Here is a 26,477-nt window from a genome sequence, read left to right on the forward strand (position 1 = left end):
GGGAGTGGTCTTCACGGAATGCTGATAGGGGAGGGGAGGGAAATATATCCTTGGTGGTGGGGTCCGTTTGGAGTTGGCGGAAATGACGGCGGATGATGCGCTGTACATGGAGATTGGTGGGGTGGTAGGTGAGGACCAGTGGGGTTCTGTCCTGGTGGCAGTTGGAGGGGCAGGGCTCAAGGGCAGAGGAACGGGAAGTGGAAGAGATGCGGTGGAGGGTATCGTCGACCACGTCGGGGGGGAAATTGCGGTCCTTGAAGAAGGAGGCCATCTGGGTTGTGCGTTTTTGGAACTGGTCCTCCTGGGAGCAGAAAATAATATAAAACTAGGATCAGGAGTATGCAGATCAGCCTTTCAACCTGCTCTGCCATTTCATAAGATCATGGCTGATCTCATCTCGTCTCAACTTGCTTATATTTTGTAACTTGTTCATAACCGATATTTTATTTCAACAACACAACCTATTTGTAATCTCAGATGCACAAGTTTTAAACCAAATTATTTTGAATCTCATCTGGTAGATTTTTGTGATTTTTAATATAAAGGAAGATTGTAAGAGTTTCTTTAGATATATAAAGGGCAAAAGCGAACATTGGATCACTGGAAAATGATGCTGGAGAGATAGTAGTGTGGAACAAGGAAATGGCGGAGGAACTGAATAATTACTTTGTGTTAGTCTTCACAGTGGAAGACACAAGTAATATTCCAAAAATTCAAGAGTCAGGGAGCAGAGCTGAGTAGAGTAAGGTGGTCTTCACCAAGGAGAAGGTGCTAGAAAAACTGAAGGATCTAAAAGTGGATAAATCACCTGGACTAGATGGACGACACCCCAATGTTCTAGATAGTGGAGGCATTAGTGGCGATCTTTCAGGAATCACTAGAGTCAGGGAGGGTCCCAGAGGACTGGAAAATCAGTAATATGACACCTTTGTTTAAAAGGGAGGAAGGGAAAAGATGGAAACTTACAGGCCGATTAGCTTGGTTGTGGGTAAGAATTGGAGTCCATTGTGAAGGATGAGATTTCTGAATACTTGGAAGTGTATGGTAAAATAGGATAAAACCAGCATGGTTTCATCAAGGGAACGTCGTGTCTGACAAATCTGTTAGAATTCTTTGAGGAGGTAACGAGCAGGTCAGACCAAGGATAGCCAATGGATGTTATCTGTCTGGACTTCAAGAAGGCTTTTGACAAGGTGCTGCACAGGACCCTGCTGAACAAGATAAAGGCTCATGGAATTAGAGGCAAAGTTAAAAATCACACAACACCAGGTTATAGTCCAACAGGTTTAATTGGAAGCACTAGCTTTCAGAGCACCACTCCTTCATCAGGTGGTTGTGGAAAATATAATTGTAAGACACAGAATTTATAGCAAAAGTTTACAGTATAATGTAACTGAAATTATACATTGAAAATTACCTTGATTGTTTGTTAGAGGCAAGGTGCTAGCATGGATAGTAGATTGGATGTCTGGCAGAAAGCAGAGAATGGGGATAAAAGGGTCTCAGGATGGCAACCAGTGACAAGTGGTGTTCGCAAGGGTCATTGTTGGGACCACAACATTTAATGATGTAAATGAAGGAACTGAGGGCATCCCCAGATGATACAACAATAAGCAGAGAGACAGGTAGTACTGAGGAGGCAGGGAGGCTGCAGAAGGATTTGTCCAGGTAAGGGGAGAGGGTAAAGAAGTGGCAGATGAAGTATAACGTGGGAAAGTGTGAGGTAAGAAGAATAGAGGCATGGACTATTTTCTAAATAGGGAGAAAATTCAGAAGTTTGAAGTGCAAAGAGACTTGGGAGTTCTAGTCCAGGATCCTCTCACGATAAACTTGCAGGTTGAATCAGTACAGGTAATTCTGGGATAACATGAGTTTCAGAAGAATGATTTGGCTATAATGTTATTGAAGAATTAAGGAACAGTATTTTTAAGAACACTTACCTCCGTTGGCAATAGCGCGATTCCAGCAGGTATCTGTTCACGCTCTTCATTCTACTTATGTGCTGGTGTCCGTGCATTGCGACATCGGCACTGATCGTCATGTCACGCTGCAGGTGCACCAAAATCTATGGGCTATTCTGCGCATGTGCGATGTCAGTGCCAAAGTCTGTGTGCTATTCTGCACATGCGCGATGTCAGCGCCAAAGTCACTACCATTCTACTCATGCACGATGTCAGCGCTAAAGTTTGGCACTGATCGTCATGTCACGCTGCAGGTGCACCAAAATCTATGGGCTATTCTGCGCATGTGCGATGTCAGTGCCAAAGTCACTACCATTCTACTCATGCACGATGTCAGCGCTAAAGTTTCTGCCATTCTGTGCATGCGTGATGTCACTGCCAGTTTTCATGACATTCTATGCATGCGCTGATGTCAGCTAACGACAGAGCAGTTTGCTGTGGGAGGTACTGTACAGAGAGTAGCTTTCTTAGAATTTTTAAATGTACTGTGTTAAAATTATTTTTGTTTTGTTAAGAACTACAATTTCAACCTTCATCCAGACTCTGCTAGACTTTGCGTTCGACGTTTGGGTGTTTTTTGGAGCGATCGTGAGTGATTTTTATTTTGCTGTTCTGCCCCTAACTCCACTTTTTCCATAGGCCCCATTATTTCGATTAAGCAAGGTTTTGCTGGAACACAGCTGTGGTGTTGTAGGAGAACTATCTATAGTTAGGAAAGCAAAACCTACAAGCCATGGTGGACCAAAACATCGATTTTGCTGCTCCTCAGATGCTGCCTGAACTGCTGTGCTCTTCCAGCACCACTTATCCAAAATCTGGTTTCCAGCATCTGCAGTCATTGTTTTTACCAAATGTGATGAATCTCACTGAACAAAACACTTTAACTGAAAGTGGGCGAATTGAGCCCTTTGTGTCACGTAAAAGGGAAACCATGCAGCACATACAGAGGGATATCGATTATCCAAAGGACATGGGCGGGGATTATTTTGCTAAGTTTATCAAATGCCAAATAACATAGTTTAACCAAGCATAGGGATCTTGCGATCTTGCCGGATAATCCGATGTTCGGATAATTGAATGCCGGATAATCGAGGTTCCTCTGTATATTTTCAGATCAACTGTTCAGAGATGCACCTTTGGAGAAGGAAGAACTTTAACCTCATTCTCCTGTTTCAGAAGTAGGAACACTACCACTGTGCCACAGGAACCCTCCAATACAGGCATGCTATTTCAGAAGAAGTGTAAACTATTGAATGTGGTAAGCATTTATGAGAGGCATTTATGGTGGTTGACATTCTTGAAAATGGACTAGTCACCACGGGCAGAGAAATGTACCCCAGCTTTTGAAAAGGAGTGACTGAAAGACTGTTTTCAATGGGGTTCTGCAGAATGCTGCATTAGGTCTGTATCTTTTATGTATGTTTGTGATTGGGATTTAAGTGTAGGGGACATGATCAGGCAGTTTGCAGAGAATGTAAAAATAGATGACATGGCTGATAGTGAGGACAGAAGCTGTAGACTGCAGGAAGATATCAGTGCACTGGTCAAATGAGAAGAAAGCTGGAAAGCAAAATTCAGTTCAGATTAAGTGTGAGGTCATTGATTTTGGGAGGTCAAACAAGTCAAAGGAATACACATCTATGGGATAATACTGAAAGCAAGTGAGCATGTCCATAGAACTCTGAAGGAGCAGGGTAAGTTGATAAGGCATGCAGAGTAATTTTCCTTTTATTATCTGCGGCATAGAATATAAGGGCACGGAGAATATGAAACTAGTTAGGCTAAGACTCTGGAGTTCTGGGCATCTCATTACAGAAAAGATATGATTGCACTAAAGGAGTTAAAAAGGAATTTTTTGAAGATGTTGCCAGGACTGCAAATTGACAGCAAGGAAGAAAGATTGGATAGGTTGTGATTGTTTTCTGTGGAACATAGGAGGGTGAGGGGTGATTTAATTGGGGTGCACATGGTTATAACTGGTCTATGAGTGGATGGGAAGAACCTTAGCAGAGGGTCACCAACTACGAGGTGTAGATTTAATGTGTTTGAAGGATTAGAAAGGAGATGGAGATTTTACTTTTCACCCAGTGAACTCTAGAACTTGCTATCTTAAAGGCAGGAACCCTAAACTCATTTGGAAGGCGTCTAATTATATACCTGATGGAGTTCATTTTTCAGCAGACCAGTTACAATGGGCAGACTGGCCACCTTCTGCACTGTAAAGTTTTTTACGTTTTCTAAATATTCTAACTATCTGGATAAAAGAAGTACAGGAATATACAGGAAGGGTCACTGCATAAGTGAATGGTTGCTGAAGAGGGCCGTGCTGAGTTGAATGGCTTTCTTCTGCCTTCAACAATTCTTTGCAACTGTGTCTTTGAGGAGGACTCATCTTTGGATGAATACTGTAGAACCTTTTTCCTGATGGCAGATGAAGTCTCAGTTAACTGCCTCATCCAAAAGATCGTACCTCAAATAGTACAGAACTCCTTCTGCTGTAATGGACTGTTGGCGAGAAGAGATAGTTTCTTTGGGATGTTTGAAAATATATGTTAATCTGTAAGCTAAGATTTTAAGTTCAACTTCAGAAATATTCTGAATATTGGTATGTGACATATGAAGACAAGTTGTAAAGTACAGTCGGACAATGGCTTGTTATAATCCACATTGCAGGTTTCCAAGGTGACACACTAAGAATCTGTCTCCAACAAATGCTAGTTGACTTATTTTGTATTATTAATGTTTTCAGTTAAATATTCAATAATTTTTTTTCATCACCTTCATTGCAGCACACACAAGTGCAGTTAATAGCTGTAGGGATTTAAAGACTAATCATAGAGGAGTAAATGCCAAACATTTTAAGAGTTGCTTTGCCTTCTGTTGTTGTTCACCCCAGTTGAAAATTTGACTTTTAACTCCTGATTTAATGCTTTTATTACTATTTTATTCTCTTTATTTAAGTAAAACACTTTATTCCATATTTTGTTCCCATACAATGGCAACCCAACCAGCTTAAAACATGGACATTAATCTCAACTCTTTGCGAAGTTATGCTGGTTTTGTTCACCTATGACATTGTCGCCTAGCTGACTACATGGAAGACTAATCTGGTATGTCTAACCAGCAAATACGAACAAAGCTTAGCAAATGCCACACTATCAAATTCGCCCCAGTCAGCGGTGATGTGATTGCAGGAGTCCAAAGGAGGACACCTAATTGCCAAATAACTTGCTACTTGATGCACACATCAAATTCTGTCAGAGCCAGTCAGGTCCAGACTTCTTCCCTGCCTTGATCCAGGAGTTTTGTGACTTGGGCAGAATCTGATGCAGTGGTAATTGGTTGTTATATTTGTCTAATTTTTCTGGGACATACTGGGCAAACTTTGATATTTTCAATTGGATGCCAGTGGATGAGGTTTCAGAGCTAAATAATCTAGACAGTACAAAATCTTAAGAGTTCTTTGCAATAGGACAGACTCAAAGGTTTAAGGCTAATTGCTTTGGAAATTTACAAAGTTTGAGAGGATATGATTAAAATATTTTAAAAACTATAAGATTGATGGGTTGCTTGAAATGATAATGTGGCTAAAGGCCATGCCCATAAAACCAGCAGGTTCAGAGTTCAGTCAGAAACCAGCAAGCAACTATTTATTTTTGCAGTTCTTGGTCTTTGGAACAAATAGTCAAGTTGTGGTGAGTATAATATTTCTGCATTCTTTTCAAAAAGGAAATTCCTGAGAAAATTGGGTAATTCTATGGAAAAGTTGCTATTAAGAGATAAATGTGATGAGCAGCTCATGTTCAAAGGCTTCCTGGAGTTTTCCTAATTGCGTTCAGGACTATTGCATAAAAACTTTGCTTTCAGTCTCTCTCACTCTGGGTAATGGCATCTTTTGTTGTTATATAGTCATACATTATGTGCATGTGAAGTACAGTGAGCACAATGGTGACTTTTTCCACATTTTGGCTGTGTTAATTTTGAGGAGTTTCACAGAGTTTTTGCTTCCCTTAACATTGGCGACTTTTCCACGAATCTGTAAATCCATTTTTTAGATTAGAATCAGTCTGACCATTATGGCACAGACAGCCTCACAGGGAGCTAACACCGTCAATACCTTATCTGGGCTGACATGACACCAATTCTTAAAGTTCACTTGAGAATGTAACTTTTAAAAATAGTTTTGCAATTTATATATGAAAGAACTGAAACGAATATGGTCATTCTAAAAGATGAGAGACATAACAAACAATCCAGGTCTTTTTCAATATATAATTTCAGTTATATCACACTGTAAACATTTGCTATAAATTCTGTGTCTTACAATCTTATTCTCCACAATCACCTGATGAAGGAGCAGCGCTCTGAAAGGTAGTGCTTCCAAATAAACCTGTTGGACTATAACCTGATGGTGTGTGATTTTTAACTTTGTATACCCCAGTCCAACAGCGGCATCTCCAAATCATGACTTTTCCTATACAATTCTTTGCTGTTTACCTAATTTACAGTGGTGCTACCCTCATGTAATCTTAAGCTAAGCAGTGGTGCAAGTGCTAACCTTTGCTGGGACCTTACAGTGTTCACATTGCACGTGCCATATTCTAATCGTAATTGTGCACCATTTCAAATGCTGCAAGCCAAAAACTGCGCATAGTATATTGCTATGCAATTCCAAACAAAATAACTGAGAGAAACAAGTTGCCACCCTGCTTCACAGAAAGTGACCTGGAGAATCTATGACTCTATGGGGTGGTGAAGAAGAAGGCCACACTTATTCCCCTGGACCCTGAAGAGACTACAGCACCAGATGCCATCAGCCTTGTCTGAACTAGTCACCTGGGCAATGTACCATCTACGATCCAGAGGAACATGTAGCAATGTCGAAAGAAGTTTAATGACCTACAGCATCTTACATTGGTAACTGCCATCATATGTTACTTTATAAAAACTTCACTGCTATTATATCCACTTGCCATTAAAGCTCATAATCTGGCACACTCGCTATTGTATTCTGCATCTTACCTCAATGGTTCTCACCTAGTCCCCTAGCCCACAATCTACTTCTTTTGCTTCTGTTCTCCGCACTTCGTACCCACTCATTCAGGATACCTCACAATCTTCCATGACTGCGAATGGACTAGCCCCCAATTGATTTCTATGTAGCTCATCAACTAATTTACCTCTAATCCCCAGAATTGCACTCAGCTACAGGACTGACTGTTGCCACTCACTGAACTGAGATCAGATGATGGCCTTTGCTGACTGGTAGCACCCCTAATGCCGATTAGTCCCTCTTGACTTTAACATGGCCATTTGGTTGAAGCTCATGCAATGTGCTGCTTTCAAAACTGCATGCTGTAGGTATGACACACATGTAGAATGGTGTCAAACAACAGCTGGCTTGACTGTTCAGCGGTGGGCAGCATGACAAACTGTCTGGCTTTCTGTCTGCACAAAAAAAAGCAAGGCAAAATTGGAGATGCTATGATTGTTCAAATAAGCACAAAATAAGTGAGCTCTAACAAAGCAAGCTAAGAACACTGAGATAAACCCTGTTCTAATGCATGAAATGGGTGCTTGTTGTTGTACACAAATTGGGCTGGCAGCAGCACTGCAGTGTAAGGTGTTGATAAGCTCAAGTGAAGTATTGAAGTGCCAGATGATATACAACTGGTGCTGTGTCAATTCCAAGTCTGGGGTTGGAGGGTGCAAGCATTGGTACCCATGAAGCATGCTCTAAGGTGCTGAGGAATGCTGGCCAACATGGAGCCTTGTAAATGATTCTGGTAATCTGCAAGTGCCAAGTTACTGCTCTGACTTTTAAGTCAGGAATCGGTACTAACTAATTTCTCATCGGTATTTGGGAGAATAGTAACTTGCATATTAATGAGGTAATAATGAGATGTGAATGCAAACGGGGTCCTTTTTACTTACTAGTGAGATTCTCATCCAGCTCTTCAAACCTTATGTCATACAATTATACAGCACAGAAACAGATCCTGCGTTCCAACTCGTCCATGCTGACCAGGTTTTCTAGTCTAAACCAGTCCATTTGCCTACGTTTGGCCCATATCCCTCTGAACCTTTCCTATCCATGTACCCGTCCAAATGTCTTTTAAATGTTGTACCATTTCATTTGCACACCACCCTCTGTGTGAAAAAGATGACCCTCAGGTCACTTTATAACCTTGCCCCTCACACCTTAAAGCTAAGCTCTCTAGTTCTCAACTCCCCTACCCTCGGGAAAAGATCTTGACTATTCACCTTATCAATGCCCTCATGATTTTGTAAATCTCTATTGCCCCTCAACCTCCCAACTCCAGGGAAAAATGTCCCAGCCAATCGAGCCTCTCCTTATAACACTAGCCCTCCACTCCAGTAACATCCTTGTAAATCTTTTCTGTACCCTTTCCAATTTATTTAAGCAGAAATTCAGACTCTTGTTTCTTGAGATTGAGAACTCTTTTTTAAATTCCCGCCTTACTCTCCTATCTGTCTCACCATGTTGATCAGGCACCGGAAAGATTCCACTCCAGTTTTGATACCATAACCTTGCAAATAGTTGTAAACTCTCTAGTACATGGGCTGGATAAGATAATAAATGACATTAGAATGTATGTAGTGCTGAAAAATAACATTTGGACTAACTAATCCAGTGTAGGTAGGTATGAATTTATCCTGAAGAAGGCATTTAAAAATGTGTTTTTTTTTCTGCTTCTCAGAGAAGATTGTTTTGCAGTGGAGCAGTGAATAGTGGAAGGCTGCACATCTGATTAGATAGATGGATTTAATGGACCAAGAGATTTTCTCACTCCCCTGCTCTCTTTTCCCATATTGTTACCATGAACAAAGCAAGCTATATTTAAAGATGTGTAGTCAACATGTGTATGTATAATTTAAAGCAATATTTTTCACAAATTTATTCCACTGGCCGAATCTTATAGTAACAGCATGTGTGAATTCCCCTCTGGAGTTCAAAATATGGGAAATTAGCCCCAGGAAAAGTAAGTCTGACACATCTTTTGTTAGGATTTTGTGATTGTTCACACACAGGCTGCCTTGTTCAAACAGCAAACTGAATTCCAAGTAGACTTTGAAATGGAACTAGTGTCATCTGGGCCACATAGTTGACACAAACAAAAAAAAGAAGTGACTGGTTTTACATAGCAACTGAGACATGACCTCAAGCTTTCAGGAGGAAACTAATGAAATTCCTGCAGCAACTATGGAAATGACAGCAAATGTATGGGAACTTGATGGTACTGTAGGTTGGGTGCTGAGTAACAGAGGGTGAAAAATGGATAGGTTTTGTTGGTTTCTGTTTGAAACAAGGTTCCAATTTAGATGAGAAAGTAGCATTTTAGCTTAAATTGCAAACTAAGTTTTGACACAAAACTTAAGATCTAGTAAGAGAAATTGAGTTGTTATATAAACTGTGAAAGGTGATTGAACGACATGCATCCTGGACAAAGTGGAAAGATTCTTCATTGTTCACTGTCTAAATCACTGACTTGTTCGATTAACTTTGGTTTAGTTCTTCAATAGTTTAGAAAATTAAAGTCATGCAGTATCTATTTCACCCACCATTAGGTTTGCTGAAACTGCAACAACTTGTTGCTGCTTGTACCTCCATTTGTAAAATATTAATTGTTAGATGAGCTGCTAAAACAAAGAAGTACTGCAGTGATAGTTGACCATTTCTTTTGTTTATTTATAAATTAATACTTACAATAGGATATGGGCCAAATTCAGGCAAATGGGACTAGTTTAGTTTGGGAAACCTGGCCACCATGGACGAGTTGGACCGAAGGATCTGTTTCTCTGCTCAATGGAAGTTCTTCTGCATCACCCAATTGATCATTGCTCTATCATCTTATTTATGGAAATTAGTTATTTGTTTTTCAAGGCAGTATTTAAGTTACTTTTCTGCTCTGAGAAAGCATTAATTATATTGATGTGATGTACTGAACATTGTTCTCTCCCTGGTGAAAATTAATTGTGTAGAATTTGGAGACTGTTTGATATCCATCAAATATTAATTATTTCTCAAGAGTGAAACAATTTTTTAAAAAAATGGAATAAATTAGGTGCAATTCAAGATGATGTCTGATTACAGATGTGGATTGTTGCCCTTGCTTGTCTTTCTGCTCAAGTGCTCCCCTTGTTCCCCATTAAAATGTAAGTATGCCTGTATCTAAAATGGTAGCTATATCTGCACCAAATGACACTTTCAAAACTATTTGACATATTCTGTTTGATATGCGCATTAGACCTGATTAAAACTGTGCTGAGTAGGGAGAGATTGAATGGAAATTACATTTCCTTCCAGTAAGAAGAGTTGCATCTGGGTGGTCTCCGTTCCTATAAGAAGATAGTTACAGGAACAGTAGCCGTTGTCTAGGAGTAAGTTGTGTACCAGCTCATGTCGGCAAAGAAAGAAGTGAAACTGGGAAGGAAACATTGCTTACCAAATAAAAATTCTGAAGTTAATATTATCCATCAGAAGTTGTAGCCTAGTTACAAATGTGGTTATGGTGGCACTGTTTTAGCCACCAGCATGAATTTTAGCAGGAAACTTCTTTCACAGTAAATAAGGTTAATACACTTGACGTTTATCGGCAATTTGTTGAAAGTTTCCAATCATCCTCTCTCAAGTTTGGAATTCTTTCATGGATTATCACCTGCAACATATTTGAGTATTCTTTGTCCAGCACTTGCAAGCTTGTTGGGAATTTTTTTACCCACAAAAAGGTCAATTGAGGTATTCAACATAACAGTGCAAACAAACTTACCTAATAAGAACTGATAGCAGAGCCGGAGTCAAACTTTTGGCTAAATTGGAACAATTCAGTGATAGAGCTTTACATGAAGCCTTCACTGCCATGACTTAGGGAGGGGCAAAGTCAACCATGTTTGTCTTGGAAAAACTGAGGAAACTAATATGCTCACCACAGGTTCCCATCAGTGTAAATAAAATTTCGCAGGCATAAAACTGCTACTGCTTCATTTCCTGTTATGCCTTTGTTGGATCCCCACCCTCAAGGATCTAGATTAGATTCCCTACAGTGTGGAAACAGGCCCTTCGGCCCAACCAGTCCACATGAAGAGTAACCCACCCAGACCCATTTCCCTCTGACTAATGCACCTAACATTATGGACAATTTAGCATGGCCAATCCACCTGGCCTGCGCATCTTTGGACTGTGGGAGGAAACCAGAGCAAATGCACGTAGACACGGGGAGAATATGCAAACTCCACACAGACGGTCACCCAAGGCTGGAATCGAACCTGGGACCCTGGTGCTGTGAGGTTGCAGTGCTAACCACTGAGCCACCGTGTTGCCCCAGATAATCTGGGTGAATATCAAAGTTAATGATTTCAGTTGAAATGGTGACTTAACTTAATCTTCATGCAGCACTACCATTGGGCAGAAGTAAATGATTGAAGTTAAGATTATTTTCATTTCAGAAGCTTAGTACCCACAATATGTATTAGAAAATCAACAACATTGGAAAAAAATGTTTCTCAATTTTTCAAGAGGACATAGGTTTAGGGTGAGAGGGGAGAGATTTAAAAGGGACCTAAGGGGCAACGTTTTCATACATAGGGTGGTCCATGTATGAAATGAGCTGCTAGAGGAAGTGATGGAGGCTGATATAATTACAGTGTTTAAAAGGCAACTGGATGAGTCCATGAATTGGAAGTGTTTAGAGGGATATGTGCCAAAGTGCTGGCAAATGGGACTAGATTAATTTAGGATACCTGGTCGGCATGGATGAGTTGGATCGAAGATTCTGTTTCTGTGCTGTATATTTCTATGAGAATGGATTCATAGTCATAATTAGACTCTTAATTCCAGCCTTTTAAAAAATTTATTGAATTCAAATTCCATCCTCTGCCATGGTGGGATTTAAACCCCAGTCACCAAAACATTACCTGAGTCTCTGGATTAATAGTCGAACGATAATTACACTTGGCCATTGCCTCCCCCAATTGAAATTGTCTTGACATTTGCAATGCAGCAAAGCTTATTGTAATATACTTGACATTTTCCAATTGCAAACAGTAAAAAAGTTTATCCAGTGAAGGATCCAGAGTACCTCAGGAATTTGTAACCCTGTCGCACTCCTCCATGATCTATCATCAGCTGAACTCCCTTCACTTCGCTCATAAGTTCATCAAATTAAAACCCCTTCTCTAGCTCTTAACAGGTAAAACAGCTTGTTCCTCTTTGAAAATAAAGGGAACTGGGTGAATATGAAAGCTGGAAATGGAATTTCAATCTACATAGTTGTGAAGCCTTACTATAAATTTCCCATCTCCCAGCCAACTTTTAACAATGAAGAAAACGTGGATTCTATATTTTGGAAGATTTCCACTCATTTTGTGACATGTTTGAATTTTTTTGAATGCAATTATCTTGCTGCTTTTCCTACTGTCTATTGCAAGCTGACAGTCATATTATAAGTAAAGGTTCAATAACCGTCTCAACCCTTCTATACTTACAATAATTCCAAGGCACTTAAGTGAATTTTAGCATGCATTTTTCAAATGCTGACTCCATTGTGAAAAGTATTGATGTACTTAGAGTCATAGAGTCATAGAGATGTACAGCACGGAAACAGACCCTTCGGTCCAACTCCTCCATGTCAGATATCCCAACCCAATCTAGTCCCACCTCCCAGCACCCGGCCCATATCCCTCCAAACCCTTCCTATTCATATACCCATCCAAATGCCTTTTAAATATTGCCATTGGAAAGAGAAAAAGCAATTTAGTGAAATTACAATCAGCAGGCAAGCAGTAATGAGCAAAGTAATGGAGTTTAGAGCAGACAAATCCCCGGGTGCAGAAAGGCTCTCGTAGGGTCAGAAAGAGAGGTGACAAGAGACTACTGAGTTTGAGTCCGTCATAGAAAAGGTGTTGGAATCAATCATTAAAGAGGTTATAGGGCCACACTTAGAAAAACCCCAGATAATTGGGAAGAATGAGTATAGTGTTGTGAAGGAGAAATAATGTTTAACTAATTTTGTTTACTTTGAAGAAATAACTTTCTGTGGATAAATGGGGGTCAGTAGATGACCTGTACTTAGATTTCCAAAGGCATTTGCCACAACAATACATAGAGCACAAAATAAACTTCATAGTGTTAGGGATAATGTATTAGCAGGGAGAGAAGATTTGGTTGTTCGGCAGAAAATAGAGCACACGTAAATAGGTCTTTGATGAATGCAGTTCCACACAGGTTATTACTGGGGCATCAAATTTATATGATTTATAATGAGGGAAGTGACGGCTTGGTAACTGAATTTGCTAAAATTGATAGGAAAATATGTTGTGGTGAAGATATGAGGGGGTTTGAGAAGGATCTAGACTGGTAGGGCTATTGAGCAAAACTCTGGTAGATGGTGTATATTGTGGGAAAATATGAAGTTGTTCACTTTGGCAGGAAAACGTTTCACAAGTGTATCACTTGAATGGAGAACGAAATCTGAGATATAGAGGTACTTGGGTGTTCTAGTGCATGAGTCATAGGCTTAAGGCTAATAAGATGCTATCCTTTGTTATGAAAGGACATAAAAGGAAGGATATTATACTTCAGTTATATACAGCTTTAGTAAGACCACATATCAAATAGTGTGCACAGTATTTTGAGTGCAATGTGGTCTCCTTATTTAAGAAAATATGTAAATGCATCGAAAGCACTTCAGAGCAAGGTTACTAGATTGAGACCCAGAATGAGTGGATTGTCTTGAGGATAGGTTGGACTGGCTGGCCTTGTTTCCACAAGCGTTTAGGAAAATGAGGGGTGACTTGATTGAAGGGTTTTGACAAGGTATATGTGGAGGGATGTTTCTACTTGTGAGCTATTCCCTACCTTGGGTCTCTATTTTAAAATCAGAGGTCACCCTTTCAAAACAGAGCCAAGAAGAATTTCTTTCTCTCTGAGTTCTGGGTGTCCTCAGAACTCTTCCTCAGAAGGTGGTGAACTTGGGTCATTAAACATTTCTGAGACAGAGGTAGATAAATGTTTCTTAGTCAATGGAATCAAAGATCATTGGAGGTAGATAAGAATGTGAAATTCAAAAACACAAACATATCAGCCATAAACGTATTGATTGGTGGCAAGGCCCATGATGCCAAATGGGTCTTATATTCTATATCCATAAACATCCATCACTAATGGCAGCTGAAAATTTCTACTCCACAATTAGCAAAATACAATTATTTCTTCAAAATAAAACCAACAGAAATATGAAGTCACAGGTATGACTCAGAAGCACATACAATCGTACATCAAAACATACCAGAGGTTCCAACTCCCGCTCATCAGTCAAGTCAAACTCTGTCACAAAGTAGTAAAAATGCTTGTAGCAGATATTGACGTGTTACTTGGTATCATGGGGCTCCATCTTTGTTGTCATTGAATTTCTAGTCAGTATTGCTCAATTGGAATAGCACTTGTGAAGTCTAGGTTTTACCTTTGGTAATATTTGACAGCAATTAAACACTATTTAGATAAGCAAACTACCTGTAAATCTTAGTTGGTTATTGTCCAAAAAAGGATTTGAAGTCCTCCCAGAAGTAGATTTGAGTATGGTTCATACTTGTCTGATTGTAACTTAGATTATTGGACAATCTCTGCATTCAAGGCTTGAGAGAAATAATTTTCTTTTATTTCTTAATGTTAGGAAAAAATATTCTCAGAAGTATAAAGCAAATTTCTTCACATCATATTCAGACCATTGTGGTTAATTCGGAAAGGAATTGCTAAATTAGATGACATTTGAAATGTGAAATTGATTGCAGCAATTTGGGAAGTTACATTCTTGATGGTTCATGTGTGATTGATCGACATTTGCAAAATATTATCAGTGTTGCAATTGTGTTCAGTTCAGGGTCAAGATTCAGTAAATGCAATGTAGTGTTGAAATGTTTGAAACATATTTGCATGAATTTGGATTAAGACCATAAAATATAGGAGCAGAAGTAGGTCATCGGGCCCAGCGAGTCTGCTCCACCATTCGGTTATGGCTGATATGTTTCTCAGCTCTTGCCTTCTCCCTGTAACCTTTGATCTCTTTATTAAGCAAGAGCCTATCTATATCTCTCTTAAATATGCTCAATGACCTGGCTTCCAGACCCTGTTCTGACAATGAATTTTACTTTCTGGTTGAAGAAATTCCTCCTCATCTCAGTTCTAAAGATCATCCCTTCACTCTGAAGATGTGCCCTCGCATCCGATTCTGTCCCACTAGTGGAAACATCTTCTCTACCTCCGCTCTATCCAGGCCTCTCAGTACTCTGCAAGTTTAAATCAGTTATCCCCTCATCCTTCAAACTCCCATCAAGTACAGACCCAGAGTCCTTAACCACTTTACTTATGACAGGCCCTTTAGCTCACAGATCATCCTTGTAAATGTTCTCTGGAACTCCTCCAATACTAGCACATCATTATTTAGGGTCCAAAACTGCTCATAATGTTCCAAATGCAGTCTGACCAGAGTCTTTTACATTCTCAACAGTACATCCCTGCACTTGTGTTTTAGTCCTCTTGACACGAATACCAACATTTCATTTGCCTTCCTAATTGCCAACTGAGCCTGCATGTTAAGAGAATCCTGAATTAGGACTCCCAAGCTCCTTTGTACTTCAGATTTATGAAGCCTTTCCCCGTTTAGAAAATAGTCCACACCTCCAATCTTCCGACCAAAGTGCATAACTCACACTTTCTCACACTGTATTCCATTTGCCATTTCTTTGTCCACTCTCCTAGCATGTTTGCAGCCTTTCCACTTCCTCAACCCTCCCTGTCCCTCCACCTATCTATATGTTATCTGCAAATTTAGCAAAATGGCCTCAGATCCTTTGTCGAATCTGAATAACAGGAATTGTTGTGGTCTCAAGAATGACCCCTGCGGAACTCCACTAATCTCCACTATTGCCATCCTGAAAAAGACCCCTTTATCCCCAACTTTCTACCTTCTGCCAGGCAGCCAATGCCCTATTCATACCAGTATCTTGCCCCTAACACCATGAGTTCTTACCTTATTTAGTAGCATCCTATATGGCACCTTGTCAAATGCCTTCCGGGAGTCTAGATCCCATCCACAGGCACTTGTTTGTTACCTCAGTTTTTCTGCCATATTTTTGTTCCCCATTGCTACTACTCCAGCCTCGTTTTCCAGTGGTCCATTCTTGCCTCTCTCACATCTTTTATATATTGAAAAGAACTTGCAATTTTTTTATATTACTAGCTGGTTTATCCTCATATTTTACCTTCTCTCCCATATTGTTTTCTTTTGGTTGTCCTCTGCTAGTTTTTAAAGTTTCTTCTTACATGGCTGGATGTCATAATACTCCTGGTTTTAGAGTCATGGGGTCATAGAGATGTACAGCACGGAAACAGACCCTTCGATCCAACTTGTTCATGCTGACCAGATATTCTGAATTAATCTAGTACTATTTGCCAGCACTTTGCCCATAACCATCTAAACCCTTCCTATTCGTATATCCATCCAGATGCCTTTCAAATGTCAGAATTGTACCAGCCTCCCCCACTTCCTTTGGTAGCTCATTCCATACACACACCACCATTTGCATGAAAAAGATGCCCCTTAGGTCCCTTGTAAATCCTTCCCCTCTCACCCTAAACCTATGCCCTCTAGTTCTGGACACCCCCACCCCAGGGAAAAGACTTTGTCTATTTACCCTATCCATGTCCCTCATGATTTTATAAACCTCTCTAAGGTTGCCCCTCAGCCTCGATGCTCTGGTAAAACCACCCCACCCTGTTCAGCCTCTCCCTATAGCTCAAACCCTCCAACCCTGGCAACATGCTTGTAAATCTTTTCTGAACCCTTGTGGGACTTGCGTAGACGTTGTTGAGATTTACCTTTCAGACCCTCACAAATGAATAGCCTCTAGTTTCTCCACATTTTATGCGAGCTGGAGTTTTTAGTTCCTAATCCTAGTCACCATGCAACTATGCCTCTGTAATGCCCATTTAAAAAACAAATTACCTTTATTTGTGCATCTAACGTGTTTATTTTGTGACAGATGGTTCATGAAAATAGATAACTGCCTTTAATTTTAATTTTTTTGTTGTTGATTCTACCTGATCCTCTTGAGCTTTTTGTCTCTTCCTTTGCTTAACTCTGCATTGACTCTGCCTTGAGTTTTCTCCTTCTACATATTGGATTTGATTTATTATTATCATGTACAGTTGGTTCTGCTATAATGTGCATTTCTTCAACACAAATTAGTTACACCATGGTTGAAGAATTCAGACCATTATTCGTAGATTGTGAACTTTCCTTACCTGCTATAACGCAATTCTGCTTTCATTGATTTAAATTCTGCTATTATGCAATTTTCTCATAATGTGGGATTGCACAGGAACAGAACTATTGCATTATATCAGAATAGACTGTACTGAGGTACTTCGAAAAGTATTGTATTGCATGCTAACCGGACAGATCATCTCTTACACAGTTACATCAGGGTAATAAAACGGAATGCAGGATGTAATGTTACAGCTACAAAGAAGGTGCAGAGAAAGATCAACTCTAATATCTGAAACATCCGTTCATAAGTCTGATAACAGCGAGAAAGAAGCTGTTCTTAAATGTGCATGTATCTAATATAAATTACCAATCATGCAAACCTTTCCCAAGCTTCCACCCTCTCATCACTACAGTCTCTCATTCTTTAATCCCTCTCTAAACCAAAACCTTTTCCACAAAGGTTATGGTCGCCTTCGTCTGATCGCATTTTGGCTAGATTCCATTTTCTTGCATTCCTGTGTCCTGACAATCTTCTGCAATGTAACAGTGCGCTCTGTATGTGTCACTTGCTATTTGAGTGAACAGAGAATATGTGGTGCAAGGCATGTTACAAGTTAAGTAATCTGCTTTCTGAAGAGTTGATTGTTTGAAGAGCTGGACCAGGAATCTGTAAACTGGCATTATTTGAACAATCATCAATAGGCAATTAAATGCCAGCTAACTTCTGATTAATGTTACTTGAAATTTGTGGCTTAAGTTAATGTCTGAACTGTGCAATTAACAACGTTCTTGCCTCTGAATCATTAGTTTCTGTGTTTTTATCCTACTGCAAGGCAGAAAACAGGCTGATATTCTATTACAGTACTAAGGGAACAGCGCACTGCACTGTTGGAGATGCTGAATCTTAAATGAGATGTTAAGCATTCTACTCATATTGATGTAAAATATCTCAGGGCACTATTTTAAAGAAGAGCAGAGGAGACATATATGGTGCCCTGGCTAAAGTTTACACCTAAATTACCATCTCAGAAATAAACCTGGTCATTATCATATTGCTAATAGAGGGAGCTTGCTGTTCTTTTTTCTGTCTCTCTCTCTTGCTTTCTTTGTCTCACTCCACAATGAGAGAAGAAAACAATAGTGAATAGAAAGCATAATGAGCAAAGATGTTATATGCTTACAAAGATTAGCAATTTTTTGTTCTTGTTTCTATTGATTTGCATCATGAATTGGAGATTAAATTGTTTCCTTTTCCTTTCTGAAATTGTGGCCTGTGAATTCATAAAAATTATGGATTACCAAAAAACTATAAATTTGTCTTATTAATATCTTTTTTGTGTGATTGACACAAATTTGGGTGATAGACAGTTTACAATGGTCAAATTAGTTTTTTCTTCCCATTCTAATTCTGATCTCCTACAATAAAACATGTTCTCTCTCCTTTGGGTTGGTTGCTTTGTGAGTTTTTAGATTAGTTGCTGTTACAAATGGCATTTCATTTACTTGATACAACAAAGCTCCAACTGTCCTTCTGTCACTGCTGCAAATGAAGTAAGTTTATGAATGGAAACTCTAGGAATAAATCGGCAACAAGAGACATGTTCCATCTGTTAATAGAATCATGGGAACCAGATTTTTTTCTGCACACAACATGCCCAGGATTTATGGCTTTTTAAAAAATCTTGACTGCAAACTGAGAGCAGCACACCACTCATGTGAATTTTGTTGCATTTTGATGTTTTCCGTTTTCAAACTAGCAGTGCCAAGTTTTACCAGCTCACAGATGCTTTTTACTATGGCAGCATTTTTAAAGTGAACGTTAGTTTGTTTTCTTATCTGGACTATGGATATATGGCAGTTTAATTTTTGTGCTCATGACGGACATTGGTGCTAACCCACCCAGACCCATTCCCCTACCCTACCATCCTACTAATGCAGCTAACCTACACCCAATGATGTCTTGGAGGAATGCAGCAAGAATCAACTCTGACTCTCTGGAAGGTTTGATTGCACAGAGGAATAAGAAAGAGAAGAAATTCAGTGATCAAAGGAAATTTGTAGCGAGTGCTCTAAGCAGGCATTCTATTACCATAAACCTGATTCCTAATTGGTATGTTGCCAATCTGATGGCAGAGCAAAGCAAATGACCAGTTCAGGACTGAAGGAAAGTGGAACAGCTAAAAAAGCTCTTCATTATTTTACCAAACATGATTTCCCTCTTGTAAAACCAGACTGACTGCTGTTACTGCTGAAATTCTTGTAGAAACTGATAACTCTTAAAGCAAGATATGAATTCCCAATTGACCGTCTCAAATGATCTCATCAATTTTCACACCTAGTGGTACATGAGACAGTTAAAGCACTTGTTTATATTTGTCTTCACCATATAGTTTTCCCAGATCAGTTGCTAACCTATCATCAGATTCTACAGCTTGAAGGCTTCTATTGAGCATAGTTGATCAGGAGACTGTCCTGCTCTTAATATCTGCTATGGGTATATTAGAAGGATTTATAGATTGAAAATCATGTTGTTTGGTCATGTTATAAATGCAAATTCAATGACCATCAAGTCCTGGAGTGGGACTCATACTTAGAGCTTTTGGCACAGAGGGAAGGACATTACCACTATGCCAGAAACTTACACATTATAAGACTGTTACTACAACAAATTGAAATCAGTGTTGACTGAACTTTGTATAGTATTGCTGAAAAAGTCACATTTTGTCAAAGCTTTTTGTCTTGCACTCATCAAGACAAATCACAAGCAATACCAATGCAAAGGGAAAACTTTAACACAAATAGTGAAAGAAGTGCTAATTGATTGGCAACTGAACTCTTGATTGGGAGAGGTTTTGCAATTGAGAATGCTGAATATTCTGAAGTGTGCTTACAACTAATTTAGGATTGTCGGTGGAACTTGCAGTGTGGTGTAGTATGGAAAGCTACATATATTCACACAGGGCCCAGTTCTTTGCAGTGGAGTGCCACAAGGCTCGGTGCTGGGTCCTCTACTTTTTGTCGTTTACATAAATTATTTGGATGCAAGCATAAGAGGTACAGTTAGTAAGTTTGCAGATGACACCAAAATTGGAGGTGTAGTGGACAGCGAAGAGGGTTACCTCAGATTACAACAGGATCTGGACCAGATGGTACAGGAGTTGGGAGGTCATGTTGCGGCTGTACAGGACATTGGTTAGGCCACTGTTGGAATATTGCGTGCAATTCTGGTCTCCTTCCTATCGGAAAGATGTTGTGAAACTTGAAAGGGTTCAGAAAAGATATACAAGAACTTTGCCAGGGTTGGAGGATTTGAGCTAAAGGGAGAGGCTGAACAGGCTGGGGCTGTTTTGCCTGGAGTGTCAGAGGCTGAGGGGTGACCTTATAGAAGTTTACAACATTATGAGAGCATGGATAGGATAAATAGACAAAGTCTTTTCCCTGGGATCAGGGAGTCCAGAACTAGAGTGCATAGGTTTAGGATGAGAGGGGAAAGATATAAAAGAGACCTAAGGGGCAACTTTTCATGTAGAGGGTGGTATGTGTATGGAATGAGCTGCCAGAGGATGTGGTGGAGGCTGGTACAATTGCAACATTTAAGAGGCATTTGGATGGGTATATGAATAGGAAGGGTTTGGAGGGATATGGGCCGAGTGCTGGCAGGTGGGACGAGATTAGGTTGGGATATCTGGTTGGCATGGAAAGGTTGGACCAAAGGGTCTGTTTCCATGCTGTACATTTCTATGACTCTATGACTGTATGACAAAAGAAACGTACATACATTGCACCAGTTTTAACTCAATAAAACAGATGATTTCATTTTACAGTGCAATGCCTTGAAATCAATTTACCTGGTTCAAATGTTTAAACAAAGCTTGACAATTAACTGTCATTCCTCATCTCACTGATGCATTCTCTGATAGCGTGCATTCTCATTCATGTTGCATAAATATTATTTTCCTTTTGCATTGGTGTTTCTTGCGAATTGTTTTGATGAATGCATGAAGGCAAACATCAATAAAATGTGTCACTTGTTTTTCAGCAATACTCAAGTTTTGTACTGAGTGATTGCTTGGTAGACAACCAGTAGTTTAGACAACCAACATTTAATTTCTTAACATAAAGGAAAATCCCAATCCATGCTAGATATTATACTGCACTTTTCATAGGCATGTAGTCTTAAATTTAAATTTTAACTCTTTCTGATGATTCAATGGGATCCCTTCTCCCTACTTCATCACTATGAATCCACCACTCCAAAATTAAACCCCAGTGCTTGATTTGCTTTTTCTCATGACTTTGGTGTTTCATAGAGTTATACAACGTAGGAAACAGACCCTTCAGCCCAACTTGTCCACACTGACTGGATATCCTAACCTAACTGGTCCCATTTGCCAGTATTTGGCCCATATCTTTCAGGACCTTCTTATGCATGTACCCATCCAGATCCCTTTTAAATGTTGTATTTGTACCCATCTCCACTACTTCCTCTGGCAGCTCATTCCATACACACACAACACTCTGCATGATAATGATTCCCCTCAGGGCCCTTTTAAACTTTTCCCCCCTCATCTTAAACCTATGTACTTTGGTTTTGGACTCCTGTATCCTGAGAAATCCTTTCACTCAATCTTTGATGCACAATTGAATGGACTCCCGGTTGTAAGGTTCCACCTGGTGATTCTGTAGTTTATAACTTATAGTTTCACTTGTTGGCTAACCTTTCTAATCTGCTTGGCATAGAAATGATCTGTGGTGGATCTACGTTCCCTAGAACATTTGCTTTGATTAACTTTGAGTGTCTGTAAATAAGATCCAGCAAGACCTGCTGCCTTTTCATTTGTGCCCAAGTGCTTTTGCACCTGATTTTGAATAAGCCTCAATTTGTGTTTCGACTACAAAATCAGTAGGTCACATGGGTTTTGTCTATAAGTATAATTGGTACATTTCACATCACCTCCCCTATTCTCGAGGTTCTCCTAAAACCGTATCAAGAACGTTTGGACCACACTTTTGTGTACTATGTGCAGTTCAAGTTGCTATAACATGAAATGGACGTAATGGCACGGACTGGAGAGAATGTAGAAAAAGTTGAAAAGGTTGTCACGAGAAATGCAAGTGTATACATCTCAAAACAGGTGAGCAGCTGGGATATTCACTTCTGAAAAAGGGAGATGGAAAGTAATCCACAAAATTCTGCCATGTTTTGTTGGAATGGATACAAAGAGAATGTGTTGCCATTTGTGGGGAAGAGCATTACTAAGGACAATTGCTATGAAATAGTCAAGAAACCCAGTTAGAAATTCAGAAGAATTTTCCTTCCCCAATGAATAGTGGAAGTATTTAGTAGAGAATAAAGGGTTATGCTTTAGTTGTAGGAAAATAAGAGTAGGCACATGAAGTATAACTAGCAGCATTGAAAGATTGGGTTGATTCCATGCTATATATCATATTTAATCATTATTGGGCACCAAATAAAATTACATTTAGAAAGGCATGGTTTAATTAAGGAGAATTAACATAGATCTGTTGAAAGTCAAATCCTGTCTGACTAACAAGGAAAAGTTAATCAAAGCAGTGCAGTAACAGTTGCATATATGGACTTCAAAGTATTCAGACGTTGCCACATGAGAAGCTGCGATGGAAGTCCATACAGCTAGGGGGCAAGTGACTGTCTGGCTATAGAATTGGTTTAATGACTAGAAACAGATGGTGGTGTCAGATAGATGTTTTTCAGGCGAGGAGTGACTTGCAATGGTGTTATTCAGTTGTGTGTTCATCATCCTGTTTCCATATTGTGGGGATTCTATGATTCTTTCACTTTTTACCAACAACCTAGACTTGTGTAAAAGAAACAGAAAATGCTGAAAATACTCAGTAGCTCAGGTAGCATCTGTGAAGAGAAAATCATTTAACATTTCAGGTTGATGATATTTCACATAAACTGAATTTGGGTGTTGGAAGCAGATATAAAATTAGCAACAGATTGCGTGGGTTAAGGATAACTGTAGACATCAGGTTGATTCAAATAGGATGGTGAAAGGTAAAATCAGCAAAGAACTGTAGATGCTGGAAATCTGAAATAAGCAGAGAAAATGCTGGATAAACTCAGCAGGAATAACAGCATCTGTGGAGAGAGAAACAGATATATTTTGAGTCTTGTGTGATTTTTCTTCAGAACTAAAGTAATTTAAAGATAGGTGAGGGAGGCCTCTTGTCATTTCTGTATTTTGGAGGTTGAATTATTTGATTGCTTATATATCATGAGTTAAGGAGGATTTGTAAGGAATTGTAATGATGGCACTACTATGGAAGAGTGAGACTTCGGTTACGTGACAGCAATACAGAAATTGTAGTATTTTCTTTAAATTTAGATAAAATAAAGGAGATACTTTGTTCTGAAGAAGAGCCGTAATGGACTTAAAATGTTAACTTTGTTTCTCTCTCTACAGATGATGCCAAATGAAAAAAAAAGCACTGACAGATGGAGTTCAAATCAGAGAAGTGTGAAGTAATGCAATTTGAGAGGACAAATATAGAAAGCCAGTATGCTATAAATAGCATGATTTAAAAAAAAGTTTAGATAACCAGACAGACCTCAGTGTCTACAGACACAAATTCTTGGAGGTAGCAAAGCAAGTGAGACAGCAATTAATATGGGGTTCAAAATCAATATATCAAATATAAAGCAAAGAGAAAATTTTAAGAACTTTATAAATCACTGGTAAGGTTTAATTTGGCATATGGCGCGCAGTTCTGGGTGCCATACTTGAGAGGTGATATATGATTTAAATGTTTACCATCAACAAGGGACCTGTAGTTGTAAGGAGAGGGTAGAGAAGTCAGGACTATTCTTCTTGAAACAGAAAATATTTAAGAGGCTGACTGATAGGAGTTCAAGAAAATCATAATGCATTTGATACCATAGATAGAGTAAATCTATTCCATCGAGCAAATAGCAGATACCTGGAGGTTATAGACTTGAAATCATTGGCAAATCATCTAGAAGGGAAATGATACATTTTGAATTCCATGTTGTTGGGGTGAGCTTGCAGTTTCTTTTCCATTTTAATTGTCCTTCAGTTAATTTCATGTTCCTATTCTGTTTCCCTTTTCAAATAATTACTTCACTGTAGCATTAAACAGCATCCTCCATCCGTCCATTCCACTAAGTTCAGCACCTTGAAGTCTTCTACAGCATTGTTGGCCAACAGTCCTGCTGCTGCTGCTGAAAAGCATAGCTTAACCCATAAATGTTTCTTGTTCTTCAATAAAGAGTAGTAAAGGCCCTGGTGAAGAATTGCCCACAGGTTCAATCATAACCTTTCCAGAATCACCGGGGAGCTGTGTAAAAACATTTTTATCAAATTTAAATTTTGGTCAGTGCATTGAGTGTAGGGGTTGGGAGGTCATGTTGCGACTATATAGGACATTGCTTAGACCACTGTTTGAATACTGCATGCAATTCTAGTCTCCCTGCTATAGGAAGGATGTTGTGAAACTTGAAAGGGCTTTGAAAAGATTTACAAGGATGTTGCCAGGTTTGGATAGAAAGGGGTTATTTTCCCTTGAGTGTCAGAGGCTGAGGGATGACCTTACAGAAGTTTATAAAATCATGAGGGGCATGGATAGGGTAAATAGACAAGGTCTGTTCCCCGGGGGAGTCCAAAACTTAGAGGGGATAGGTTTAAAATGAGGGGAAAGATTTGAAAAGGTTCTAAGGAGCAACTTTTTCACACAAAGGGTGGTGAGTGTATGGGATGAGCTGCCAGAGGAAGTAGTGGAGGCTGGTACAGTTACGACATTTAGAAGGCATTTGGATGAGTACATGAATAGGAAGAGTTTAGAGGGATATGGGCTGAAAATGTGTTGCTGGAAAAGCGCAGCAGGTCAGGCAGCATCCAGGGAACAGGAGAATCGATGTTTCGGGCATAAGCCCTTCTTCTTCCTTCCTGAAGAAGGGCTTATGCCCGAAACGTCGATTCTCCTGTTCCCTGGATGCTGCCTGACCTGCTGCGCTTTTCCAGCAACACATTTTCAGCTCTGATCTCCAGCATCTGCAGACCTCACTTTCTCCTCCTTAGAGGGATATGGGCCAAATGCTGGCAAATGGGACTAGATCTATTTTGGATATCTGGTCAGCATGGACGCGTTGGGCCGAAGCATCTGTTGCCATGTTGTACAGGTTGTTCTGCTGTAGCATGCATTTGTTATTGCAAATTCGCTATAACATGATTGACAAATTGGGGACACTGTTTCTAAAGCACAAACTATTTTTAATGATATTTTTATTAGAAATTTAACATTTTTACAAGTTTACAAAAATAAACAAAACTCTCAAATATAAACATTGATATACAATTAAATCAAATATACAATAGCCAAAATTTAACAAAAGAAAAAAAAATACCAAAAAAGAAAACAAAACAAAACTCAACTATCTACTAATCTAACCTACAACTAACCAGAGTGTATATTTAAGTCTCTTACATGCTCGGAATGTGTTAACATCAGATGTAATAAAACCCGTATGCGTGCAGGATTCCTCTCCTAAGGGACCAGCCAGGTTTGTAATCTCAATTAAATAAAAGCCCTTGTTAGGATAGCCGAAATATCTGTATTTATATAATTCAAGAAGGGCTGCCATATTTTATAAAATAATTCCGTCTTTCGGTGCACCATATTTGTAAGGAAGTCAAGGGGAATACATTCCATAAGTAGTCTGTGCCAATTTGAAAGTCCAAGGGGGCCCTCAGCCACCCAGTTCACCAAAATATTTTTCCTTGCACAGAAAGAAAGAATAGAAAATAGTCTCTTCCCGTACATGTCCAGGGAAGGAAAGTTCGAAAAGCCCAAAAGGAGAGATACAGGGTCCACTTTAATTTACGTTCCTAAAATTTCTGTCAGGGTACTTGCTACTTTAATCCAATATCTACGGATCTTATGACAGGTCCATAAGCAATGTACAAGAGTGCCCACCTCTATTTTGCATTTAGGACACATTGGAGATGCTCCTGCCTTAAATTTTGCCAATCGAACCGGTGCTATATGGGCCCTATGAAGTATCTTCAGCTAGATAGCCTGGGTTCTGTTACAGATGGTAATTCTTCTAGCATTTTCCCAGATATCATTCCACGTGTCTGTGGAGATTTCTAGTCCCAGATCCTGAACCCATGTTTTAAGCAGATTATCCATATCTCCCGATACTTCATCATGTAATAAATGATAAATA

The 26,477-nt window shown here is 39.4% G+C and overlaps 1 protein-coding gene across 25 annotated transcripts in view; it reads left to right on the forward strand.

Annotated features, from left to right (window-relative positions):
* Positions 1-26,477, forward strand: part of LOC122554240 (receptor-type tyrosine-protein phosphatase F-like) — a 465,745-nt gene that overhangs the window by 60,817 nt on the left and 378,451 nt on the right. The window contains exon 2 of one of the 25 annotated variants that reach the window (XM_043698932.1): positions 3,075-3,219. The exons of the other annotated variants lie outside the window; for them this stretch is intronic. The gene's annotated coding sequence lies outside the window, so the exon portion shown is untranslated. The remainder of the gene's footprint in view (positions 1-3,074; positions 3,220-26,477) is intronic. 25 annotated transcript variants of the gene reach the window in all.

The sequence above is a fragment of the Chiloscyllium plagiosum genome, chromosome 11 (assembly GCF_004010195.1).
Source record: "Chiloscyllium plagiosum isolate BGI_BamShark_2017 chromosome 11, ASM401019v2, whole genome shotgun sequence".
NCBI classification, from domain to species: domain Eukaryota; kingdom Metazoa; phylum Chordata; class Chondrichthyes; order Orectolobiformes; family Hemiscylliidae; genus Chiloscyllium; species Chiloscyllium plagiosum.